At 34.7% G+C, this 13016-nt stretch overlaps 1 pseudogene; it reads right to left on the bottom strand.

Moving 5' to 3' along the window:
- Nucleotides 1–5170: 5170 nt before the first annotated feature.
- LOC147478642 (putative LRR receptor-like serine/threonine-protein kinase At3g47570 pseudogene) lies at nucleotides 5171–6226 on the bottom strand (annotated as a pseudogene).
- Between the last annotated feature and the right edge of the window lie 6790 nt (nucleotides 6227–13016).

Genomic DNA, 13016 nt, shown 5'->3' on the forward strand with positions numbered 1-13016 from the left:
TTTATGTTTTTCTATTTTTTTTTTAAGAGATTGCAATCAAAATACTATACACACACAATACTTATATAGATGAAAAAATTCCGATTAAAGAATAAAATATCTCGTTTTCACTTGGCATGCAAAGAAACGCCAACAAAAAGAATAATGGATTACATGCATGAGTAAATAAACCTATATTAATGGTACGTCGTTGGCATATATTCAGGATTTAACTAAGAATAGGGAGGCATGTTGTCTTGGATTGCGGGAGCAAGAGCATGTCATCACTTTCCGGTAGAATTCCGGTAGAACTCTTTCAAAGTTTTAAAATCAAATAACACATCAACAACCATAGGCAATACTACCATCTTGGCAATCACTTTCTTTATGACCAATTTCCTTAAGACCAACGTTGCATGCCTACATATGGTTTACATTGCCAAAAACTTCAAGATACTTGACTATTTCGACTAAATCATGGAACCATGAAATGTAATTAAAATGATCTACTATGAAGTTGATTAACACTTCGACTGAATCATGGAACCATAAAATGTAATTAAAATGATCTACTATGAAGTTGATTGATGTTAATTTAATTTGTAATCAAATTTACATGTGCAACAATTTGGAATATAGATTAGCCAAGAGTGATGAAATCAACCAACCAAAAAAAAAAAAAAATGAAATTTGCAACTTGATTACAATCGTATGACCAGAATCTGCAACCTTGGGCAGACCCATAAATAATACTCTGTGAAATGTCATATATTCTTCCTCTTAATTACAGTCTTACATCAGTTTACTCTGTAGGCAGTAAACTACAACCAAGATATGAGCCATATACTACGAATCCATCATCGTTGTGAACACCCAACCTTCCTAGATGATCTGTTGCTTTGTTTACTTCTATGTGAACATTCTTGTAAGTAACCTCCTCCAAGAAGAAAATAAACAGAACATATAAAGTATAAAGTGCTTTGTATGGGCTACTTCTACAAAAGATTAAGAAAAAAACTTTGGTACAAATATTAACACATTTGTATGGTGGGTATGTCTTTTTCATACAATCAGCAACATCAACTTCAATGAAGCATTTGCATACATTTAGTAACATTAAATTCAACAAAGCATTTGCATCCAATGGCACGTTCAAGATTGAAAGAAACCATAACACCAAAGTTGTCAGGCATGTAAAAGTCTCCTCCACCAATGCCGCAACCACCACCAAGAACTTTTTGGCCAATTTTAAGATCCAACTTTGCAATGAACTCTTTCGTTGTCTCTGCCCAATATATGAAGGTCCACTTACACATTTATCATGAGACAAAAGGCAAAAAATATAAAATAAACCCTGAAAGAAAAGAAAATTTAAAGAAACAATGCATGCTCAGAAATAGCAGCCAAGATGTCAAGACATTTCTCCTTGATTGGGCTTCTGCAAGTGTTATGTTTCGAGGATTGAAATCCCAAGGCAGTGTCTTTAAGTGGAGCTCCAATATGTTGAAACAATCATAACTGGGACTTTATTGTTTACCTTACTGCCTTGCTAAGGAACATGACACATAGTGGGCTAAGAGGTATGAGCCTAGCTGGGAAGCCTGGGATGTCTTAGTTATCAATATAGATTCCTTAAGACACTTTTGTTGATTGTTACTTATCTATTATTACCAATCAACAAATTGATCTGGTTCTAGGTAGAGACATTTTAGCATTTTGGCCCCTAGAGACCAAATCCCATCGTCTTGACCACAAATGTATTTGGTAATTTATGACATTTCTCTTCAAGTCATACTTTTTTAAGAATTAGAAGGAACATATTTGGCTTACCATTTCCACCAATTTTTACAAATCCTTCTCGAATAGTTTTTTCACTATCCTGTAGTTTATATTGAACATTGGCCAAGTAGCATTGAAATCCCTTATCGTCATTTGTACCGACCTTTCTAAATAACCAAGAAATCTGCAATTTTGAAGATAAATTTAATCCCTCCAACCATTTATATCAGATTTCAATCAATTTAAATTTAAACCCTCGATATAGTTCTATACTATTAAGCACAATATAATTTCAACTAAATCTCCACATTTTAGATCTAAAAAGATTACTTAAAATGATAAGATACATAGCCCGCTGATATTATATGACTCAAATTAAGATGGCAGTGAGAGGTCTAAGAGATCAACATAATAAGTCACAAATGAAAAGAGCAAGGAGATGCATAAGGAATGGGCTACAAGAAGTACTTGCCTCAGTAACAGGGAATTCCAAAGTTTGTTTGGCTGCTAACTTTATAACAACTTCAGAACAACATCAACCATGCTAAATTCTTTATTTCAAGAAGGTCCAATCATCCTATTGTAAGCAAGGTACCACCATGGAACATCACCCAAAAAGCAAACACAATTAGGTAAGTTAACATTTTATTGAAAATTGGAGGTTCTTTAAATATGTATGATGAACATGAATAATTGCTAAAATGAACCAAAATTATACATAACCACTCTTAGGTTGTTTGAAATGACCATGAATTGACCCTTCCTCAACGATAATCACTACTGTCTTTTTATCGTGGTCTAGTATTTTACATCCTCTCCCTTTGTGGTTTTCGTCTTAATCAAGCAATTAATCACGGATGGTAAAACTGTAAAATATATGACTATCATTTTAATAAAAGTGTGATCGACTCTGTACATTTTAGTAGCAAAAAAAGTACCTCCTTTGTCCTTGATAGAGGAGACTTCAAATGATGAGGGATAGCAACTAAAGTCCTTACATATAACCAAATCCCGGTAAGATTACAATAAAAATTAGGTGTCAAAATAGAAATGTCCAAATTGCATCAACATGTACCTACTAACCAAATTGCATCTCTGTGATTACATCAATAAGTTCTCACTTAACCAAATAAATATTGTTAGCGATAGAAATAACTTAATCTTAAATGATTTCATAAAACACCAATCACCATATAAGATGAAACATCTAAAATGGTCTGTCCTATTAGGTGGTAAATGCTATGATGCATTTATATATGCTAGTATGAGCCAAAAATTGGTGTGAGGGAAAAAAAATACAGATCATCATTGTAACCAAAAGCATATATGAATATGTTAAGAAAACTAACATCTCACTGGAAAATTCACCCCTTCACGAAAAGCATATATGAATTGGTTGATCCTTTCCATTCAACTCATGTAGGGGCCAGGTAAACAAAAAATAATACATGGTGTACTTTTGGCCCTTCAGCCACTTTACACCCCTCTGCTACTCCATGTAAATTTATTGAACACCCCTTCAATTAACAATCTAAGTTTCCTCCAACATAGATTTATGAGTTAACTAACTCAACATCCAAATTAAGAGACAAAAGAATATCATGATTTTTTTTATAGTACATGGATGAAAAGTGCAAGATGCAACCATCTCTTCTCAACAAACCATGGGAAAAAGGATATATCAAATAAGTTAAAGTAGAAGATGTAATAGCAAAAAGAAAAGAATGCAATTACAGACCATTGTCTCTTTTCAAGAAACTCATAGAAACCAAGATATAAAGGAAGCTAGTGAATTGAATTAAACAAATGGGTTGACCACCCCACGTTTTCTGTTGGAATGAGATATTTCTTGTGTTTGGAGAATGAATTGCTATCTAGGGGATACTTGATTGATCTTGTCTAAATGGTTTGACATTTAAAACATTTTCTCGAAAAGTTTGAAGAAATAAGCAATTGTAACACATATGGCATGTAATATCGTTCTCACATTACAAATAGTTCTACATATACTGCAAAAAGAAATATATAATACTTATATCATTCTCATAAAATAAATCTCACACAATGACCAATTTTACAGAATTCACGCCTAAATAAAACATTTTGAAAAAATATCTAAGAGAAAGGAAAACACAAATATCAACATATAGAGATTCTAAATTAAAACATTTTATTACCTTTGATAACTTTCGGTTTTACGGTGGCGGCCCGGCGATGATGCATTCATTAAATCCCATAGACTCCACCATATGAATCCCAGGTGATGCACATCATCTTTGAGTTACCCTAGTTCCATTTCTGAGTTGATGGCCATGACTGTTGCTCCCAAAACCTACCACATATATGCAGCACCACACTAAAAGTAGAATCTTGGTATCATTTAACTACTTGTCTTGCCATCACAGGGGACTTACTGTGTCTATAACTGCTACCTCTAAATCTCTCATAGAATTGAGTTTCTTCTCAAGCTCAGCTATCTTAAATGCTTCCTGCTCCTTTGCTTGAAGACCAATAACTTGTTGTTTAAGCATCAACAGCTGGCCTTAGGGCAGGGTTCGGGTCGGATATGCCTATATCCGAACCCGAACCCGACTAACCCGATCGGATAACACTAAAAATTCAAAAAAAACCCAAAAATATATCCGAACCCGAATCGAATCCGACAGACCCGAACCTGAACCCGACCCGAATAAGTAAACGGATACAAAAAGCGACCCGAACTCGAACTATTCGGGTTCGGGTCGGGTCAAACCCAATCCGATTCCCTGCCCTAGCTGGCCCTTAGTTTGGTTAGACTCGAGCTGAATCTGCCTCTGCAGCTCCTTTATCCTGTTCCTTGCCATCTCAAGCTCCTTTCTCACTGCCGCTCCCTCTGCGATCTCTTCTTGAAGCTTCTTCCTCTCCGCTTGCAATGAATTAATGCTGATATTCAACATGTTGATCTCAACTGTCTTGATCTTGAGTTGCCTTTGTAATTCCACAATGTCTGATTTCTGCTCCCTCAGACCATAGTATTCGAGTAACTCACCTTCGAGTTTCACTTCCCTTTCTTCCAATTCTTTTACCAGGTACATAAACGTTCAAGTTCATTTGCATTTTTTTCCATCTCAATTTCATAGATTCTATTTGTCTCGGCTGGGTTAAACTTCTCAAGTCAAACTTGTCATTTGGTAATGGAAATTCAATCTCACCAGAAAAGAAGTCTTCAAATTCAGGTAAACCAAAATGTACAACTCTAGGCTCATTCTACATTTCTCCGTGATCTTGAATTCTAACAATGACTTCTTTATGCATATGCAATTTCTTGAGAACCTCATCGATGCTCATTCGTTGCGACGGTGAATGTGATGAGCATGCAACACCAATTTCTAGTCTGGAAGTCGCACTCTCTCATTCGATCTGTCATGCATATCTACTCTTCAACACCATTATCACCATTTGGAATCTCTTGAAGAACAAAACACGTATCTAAAATGTCCATCAATCCCACAATTAAGTTTACTTTACAAAAGTTGTGAAGGTTTAGCCTATTGTCAAACATTGCATCAGTTGGTCTCTTTTCTGTAAACATCTCCAACAACATTATTCCATAGCTGTACACATCTCCTTGTGTAGGGACCTCTGCACCCATTCCATACTCTACACAACATTCATTGCTTTCTTAAGTATGATCATAGATTTCAAAAAATTCACAACAACTAATTAAAATAGTTAAACCCATACCTGGAGGGATATACCCAAGAGTTCCTCTTACGCCCATTGAACTTGTTTCACTTTCAACAGAAATGTTAGTGTTCCCGTGAAGAAATTTTGCTAGTCCAAAGTCAGCAACATAGGCGACTATGTCATCATTGAGAAGGACGTTGCTTGGCTTCAGATCACAGTGAACAATTGGCGTTGGACAATAACTATAAAGATAATCCAATGCAGAAGCAACATCAATCGCTATATTTAACCTTTGGATAAGGTTCAAGTTTCTCGAAGGCCTTCGTGATCTATCTGATGAGCTTGGATGCAACCAACTTTCTAAGCTTCCATTTGTTATGAATTCAAAAACTAAAGCCTTAAAGTCATTACCTTCGAAATCAATACTGGCGCAAACAGTCTTGATTTTCAATAAATTCCGATGTCGAACCTTTCTCAAGACTTCACACTCGGCCATGAAACTCTTAGATGCACCTCTTTCCATGAGGTTGAGCACCTTCACTGCTATAATACTTTCATCTCTATTAAGAATATCTTTATATACGGATCCAAAATTTCCCGTACCAATCAAGTTTTGTGGAGAAAAACCATTTGTTGCTTGGTGAAGCTCGTTGTAAGAAATCCGTTGGAGACTACTTTTCCAAAAGAGTTTTGAAGAAAGATTTGCTCGACGCTTTTGCTTCAAGCAAAATGCAAGAAACAGGAATGATATACTTAATAGAGGGAGAAGAACACCAAGTATCAGTTTTAAAGCAAGAGACATTTCCTTTTTCTTTGACATTTGGATAGGGCATTTCGGCAAATGAAGTTCGGTAACACCCCCGCATAAGTTACTGTTTCCACAAATTAAATATGCACTCACATTTTCAAAGATCCCTCTTATTGGTACATCACCCTCAAAGTTATTAAATGATAGATTTAAACTTTCCAGAGCACCAAGGTTTTCAAGAAGTTTAGGAATTTTTCCTAACAGGTTATTTCGTGAAAGATCGATATCTTCAATACCTTTCAAACCACCAAAAGAAGAGGGGACGACTCCTTGAATGAAATTACCTTGTAAATACAGTTCTTGCAAACTTAAACAATTACCAAGAGTGGAAGGAATTTCACCATTGATATTGTTGTCAGAAAGGTCCAACACTCTAAGATTATGTAGGTTGCTGACTTCCAAAGGTAGCGACCCAACCAAAGAGTTATGAGATAAGTCAGCAAAAGTTAATTGTCTGGCTAGCTCAAGTACTTGTTTTGGCAGAATACCGGTAAGGTTATTGTGATCTAGGTAGAGTGCACCCAAAAACTGGAAATTCTCAAAACTTGCACCAATATGTCCTGCTAAGATGTTGTTTACTAGATCAAGGGTGAACAAAGAAGATATGTTTCCTATTGAATAAGGGATTTGTCCAGAGAGTCTGTTGCCCCTTAAAAGCAAGACTTGCAAGTTTTGGTCACATCAAATATATCATGCAATGAAGACGAATGAGTTAACAATACATGAAAGATCTCAAATGAATCCAAGAAGATGATGATGCCACCGAATAAGAAGAAGATAAATTTGAAGTATGAGTTCTAATATCAGAAAACAAAAATGAAATTCGGTACAGAGGGATTTGAGAGGTGTTGCCAGAGAACAACATCTTCTGTAATTTTGACATCACTCTATCATCCTGAACAATTTCTTAATTTAATTTTGGAAGAAGAGAAGAATAAGAGAGAGGGTTTGAAGAGATGATTTTTTTTTTTTTTTTTTTTTTTTTTTGGGAGTGTTTTGTATAATTGAAAAGAGAATATGGAAATAGGTTTTTATCTATTTTGGGTTACCCCCGAACAATTGAAATCAGCAAAAACAGGCGTAGAATTCATTTTTTTACGAAAAATCTGATGTGTCAGTCTCAAAGAAAAAAGGGGGGCTAACGTGGGCCACTGGGAGCATTTTCCACTACTCAGTATTAATGGCCTTTGATATAGAGTTAGTACCTAATATATGTTTACACACATTGTATTGTATACGATTTACCTCAAATTTTGTTATTTTGTTGGCGTCAAACATTTCGTATTTGTGTCCAATAGGGACACACCTATCCGTGTCAATAGAGTAAAAATTCACTTTTTTGCATTTATGAGCGAAAAGTCTCCTAGAGCACCCCTCCACCATTTTTTTTAACTAATAATGATTAATTATAGTTAATTAAAATCTAACAAAATATTTATTTTATTCTCTCTTCAAATCATTCTTTTTTTTATCTCTACAAATCTTTCATTTCTTTAGTTTTCCACAAAAAAAATTCTACAGTTAAAATTTTGAAAAATTCGTATCGGTAAAACAAAAATAAATAAAAAGAAAAAAATCTTGTATAATAAAATAAAAACTACTCTGACATTTATGGGGAAAAAACACTTAAATTTTATCATAATTATTTTAAAAAACTTAAATGCAATTACAAATTACAACTTTATTTCAAACAAAAATACCGATGATAATAGCCAATAAAAAAAATGAGAATTTCGTATTGTAATTGAATGAAGGAACCCCTTGAAAAATCTGAAACATAAAATTAAAAAAAAAAAAATTGTAAAAATTTTTAATTTTTAATTGAAAAATAACATTTTACTTTATTTTTATGAAACACACAAAGAAAGAAAAGATTTGTGAAGAAAAAATGGGATGATTTGAAGTGAGAGTAAAATAAATATTTGGTTAGATTTAATTTAACTAGAGTTAATCAATAGTTAAAAGATAGTGGATGTGTAGTAGATTGGTGCTTAGAAGACTTTTCGCTCATAAGCGTTTAGGAGCAAATTCTTTCTCGTGTCAATGTAACTTTCGTTTTGAGACTTCTGATTTTCTATAAAAGCTCTCTCTAATTAGGAGTTTCTTTCATTTTAGGCTGTCACAAATTGCTAGAAAGAGAAAACACTTGTGATTAGTTTATTATTATTATTTTTTGGATAAATAACACTTTTATTATTAGAAATTGGTATATGAAGTATTGCAATACAATTAAAAGGAGGATGAGCTGAGGGAGTACAATGACAGACTAAACTCCAAAAAAATTAACTCCTCTAGTTACCATAGGTAGTCATCCTAAGATAGTATAGTGAGTATGGTGCCTTATAACATCTTTAGGAGAGATACCAATTTTTATTTTTATTTTTTTTTCTTCTTCCGATAACTGCCTGATTGTATTCATTCAAAGATAAAAACATTACATTCAGAACAACAAGTTGGGCAAGCAAGAAAAACAAGGATATAATCAGTACAACTAGAACAAACAAGAGCACTAAAAATACTGTCTTCTCAACATAAACTCCGCCAAATCCAAGCACCCAATAGTAGCAACAAAACCACATTGGAAACCCCATCTTCTTCCCCGGACCAGCTTCAAACTTGCTCGTACATCCAACGTGTTGGATCTCCCAGAGTAAAGACTCGAAAGTCTTCAAATTGCATAGTGTAAAACTCCACGACAAAGGCAACAGATTGGCAATTCCAAAAAAGAACGCTCCACCATAAGCCCAATAAATGAGCGGTGGCCTGACCAAGGTACCCAATTCAAACCAGCAATCCGGAGAGGGGGTTGATTTAGGGAGAGAGCCATGGCTTTTGACAAACAAAATTTAAAGCCAAACCAGAATTTCAAACTCAAGGGTCTGAACCCATGACATTGACGCCGATTGAGAGATGTTAGACCTAGAAGAACCAAACAACCAAACACCACCAGCAGAACACCAACAAAAACCTAGATCTGACTTATTCATGGTCTTCATACAAGAAAGGTTTTGCAAAATTCGGAAAAGGGGCAGCAAAACCAACCCCATAACCCACACCCAGATCTCATGAAACTGAAGAGCAGGACCAGTGCTGATCTTCCAAAATATTAGAGAAACCCCTACATACAAACAAAGAAGACAAAAAAAGAGAAGTTTTTTTTCTTTTTCTTCTTCTTCATCACTTCCAGTTGAGATATCTAAACTAATCTACGAGGTTTGGGTTGTGGAGGAGGTGAGATTTGAGTGTGAGAGGCTAGGGTTTGAGAAGAGATCTAGGTTGGTACGCTTTATTTCTTCTTGCGCGGAACGAGGAGGAGAACCATTGCTATCACCCGCAGGAGAGGCTCTGCTTTTTGGGGGAGAACCACTACTTTTTGTTTAGAATGAAACCCTTCAATATCAAATATTTAAACCAAACCAAATACCAAGCCAAACCAACACTAAACAATTTCAGGAGAAACATTAAATATTCGACACCAAACCACGCGCGGCTTTTGCAAAACCGCGCAAGAGACCAAGCCCAAACCCACGCGGTTTTCGATAAACCGTGACATATCAAAATTTGGTGTTCGAAACACTACGAGACAGAGGCCCAAACTAACACCAAAGCCCACGCGGTGTTCACAAAATCTCGCGGTTTATCAAAAGTCGCGAGAGAGATTTGATACAACACCAAAGTAAACACCAAATTTTTTGCCGATTTGGTGTTTGCTTTGGTGTTTTTTTGTTTTCATCAACATGTGTCTCTCCTGAAGATGAAAAAACACCAAATTATTGAAAATTTGGTATTTGATGCTATGATAGTGTCTCTCCTAAAAATGCTCTTATTATTGTTTATTACTAGTATCTAGACCATGCCCACGACACTGTTTCAAATTAAGCCCAAAAGAACCCTAACCAATCGAATGATAAAATCCCAGTCCACAAAGCAGTCATTGTTGGCCAAATTAACAATGATCTAATACTCTTTCAAATTAACATTTTAAACTGCACATATCTTATAAGATTTCGAATTTGCCATGTCATAACTTATGAGAAACTTTTGTAGCTGTTGGATGGGACCCGTACACAGGCCCACACCAAGCATTTTTATTATATAAATCTTTTTTTGGGTAAAGATGCCTATATGGCTCTATTGTTTATCATTTGGCGGTATTTTGATGTATAGTTAGTTGCTAATTGATAAGTTTTGCTGCTGTTAAGGTGGGTGTGTTTTGATGCTTTAGTTTGTATTATTGTTTTCTGTTGCATGGTGAAATTCTCCATCACCATTATATCTGTTGTATCTTGTTCTTTTTTCTTATGAATAAAATTTTTGTCCATGTTTATCATAAATTCATAATCACATCATTATTATTATTATTTTCGGATAAATTTTTCATTTCATTACTCTAAAATGTGAAAGATAGGAATGGGTAAGCATTTTATAGGCAAACCGTTTTTATTCTTGTTTCTCCATATACATGAGAGAAAACATGTGAGTTTAGGGGTCTTTAGGCTTAACTTGGTCATATTATAGTCACATTGAAGAACTATAGATATATGTTGTACAAGAATTAATGGATGTCATAGCATATAGAATTTGGTGTATATATATAGTGGTATAACATATTAACATGTGCACGAGGATGTCTGCCCAATAAACATGTCATTGATTGTTCAAATACCCGGCCCAAACGCCAGTTTCAACAAAAACGATACATGAAAGTTCTCCCACATCAAAATGTATGGAGTGATTACAACTTGCAATAGACCACTACTACACTAATACGTAGGTGAGGAGTAAAACGATACTAAACATATATACCATACGCACCCAAGGTCCCAACAAGTTGTATCGATGTTATCAATTTGTTGCCTAGAAAGGAGTTCTTAATAATTACTTTGTCGTCGACTAAATTAAACTGAATAACGAACTAGTTAGACTCTTCTTTCTTGGTTCTATTTTGATGGAGATCGATTAGGTGTCATATTCATACTTGAAGTTGACTGCTAACCGAGTAGTTGTTATTCGTAAACCCATACCGTATAGAGTGTAAAGTTTACACTTGAAGTGTCAAAAAACTTATTATAAGGCTGAGTCCAACGGCTCTCTATCCCTTTAAAAATAGTGTTAAAGTCAATAAAATAGAAATTTAAAGTCAATGAAAATGGAAATTTAAAGTCAACATATTTTACTTCTATCATTATTTTTCTACGTATATATCTGAAAGGATTTTTTTCTTTACATTTTCTTTCTATTTTTTTATGTATATATAGAGTAAAATAGATAGAAAAAATACGCCGATTTTAAATTTCCACTTTATTGACTTTTAAATTTCTTTTATTGACTTTTAACACTTCTCTTTTAAAGGGATAGGGAGCCATTGGACTCAGCCTAAGGACATATTCAATAGAGAGTGTATATATACACCTCCACATAAGTGCCACATAGGTGCCACTAAGATTTTATGGCCTCTCTTACACATTAATAGTTTCCACATCCAAAATGGTATCCAATGCAACAAAATTTAAGAGTTCATAAAATTAAAAAACTGAGAAAAATTGATGGTCAAAGTCCGTCGCAAGGGGTTTAACAAAAAAAATAAAACGCACGTCACTTTGAGTAACGTTCGTAGTTTAATAAAAATGGGCCAACCAATAAATAACAGTCTTTACCCGTCGCAAACATTACAATTCTAAAAAAAATAAAACAGACGTAAGTTTAAGTGACGTCCGAAATGTTTATTAACTAATAGCCGGATGGGAAATTCCCCACCCCCTCTATTAACTATTAGCTTATCACCTGGGATTTACACCCCCATTAGAAACAAGCTTTTGACATTTAGAGTGTAAATTTTACACTTTAAACAATTTACACCCTCCATTGGAGATGTCCTAATGGGAATGGTATACCGTAGATAATAGACTATTAGTTGATAGAGGAAGTGAGGAATTCTCCATCTCGCTATCAGTTGATAAATAGCTCGGGCGACATTTTAACCAACGTTCGAACAAAAAAAAATTCGGATGTCACTTTAAGTCACGTCCCTTTTTAGTTCTAATTTGTAATTTTTTAACTTGGACGTCCTACTTTAAACTAAAGAGAAACATCACTTTAAATAACGTCTGAGTTTAAAATCCAATTTTTTTTTACACATCTCCATTGAAGAGTATAGAGTGTGGATATTTATAGGTTATACAATAATATACAATTAGAGTTGTAAAATCCTAATGACACCTACGTAGAGGTGTAATTTTACACCCCTTATTGGAAATGCCCTAAGACGCCAATTTACATATTGGTTCAAAGTTCAAATTAAACAAAATTTTGCAAGTATTAAGGTAGTTTGGGTGCAGTGCAGCATGGTATTTTTTGCCGCCAAATTAGTTAAGGACGGCACAAGTCCTGCCTAAAGACACTGGTACGTTAAGGTAAGTATAGCGCAGGCATAGGGGATATCAACTGCATTGGATTTCATTTTGGCCTCATAGTTGCTCAAATAACCTTAGCGCTTGGATTTTCAATCAATAGTTGTTCTTGGTTGCTTCTCACAACTCACAAGTCGATACTATGTCAATAGAGTTGTCCGAATTTGTGGACAGACTTGTCCACAAACAGCACATTCCCATTGGTTAAATCCATTTTCGGTCAGTTACACAGTGTTTTTGGGCATTAACACAGTTTTTTAGGCAGCCACTCCACCAATCAGAAACTGAAGTCCAACAGTTGCTTGTCCACAAATTTATTCTGAAAGTGAAAACTACATAGACAAAATGCAGAAAAAAGATAACGTATTCAGGAA

This window comes from Coptis chinensis, chromosome 9 (assembly GCF_015680905.1).
Source record: "Coptis chinensis isolate HL-2020 chromosome 9, ASM1568090v1, whole genome shotgun sequence".
Lineage (NCBI taxonomy): Eukaryota > Viridiplantae > Streptophyta > Magnoliopsida > Ranunculales > Ranunculaceae > Coptis > Coptis chinensis.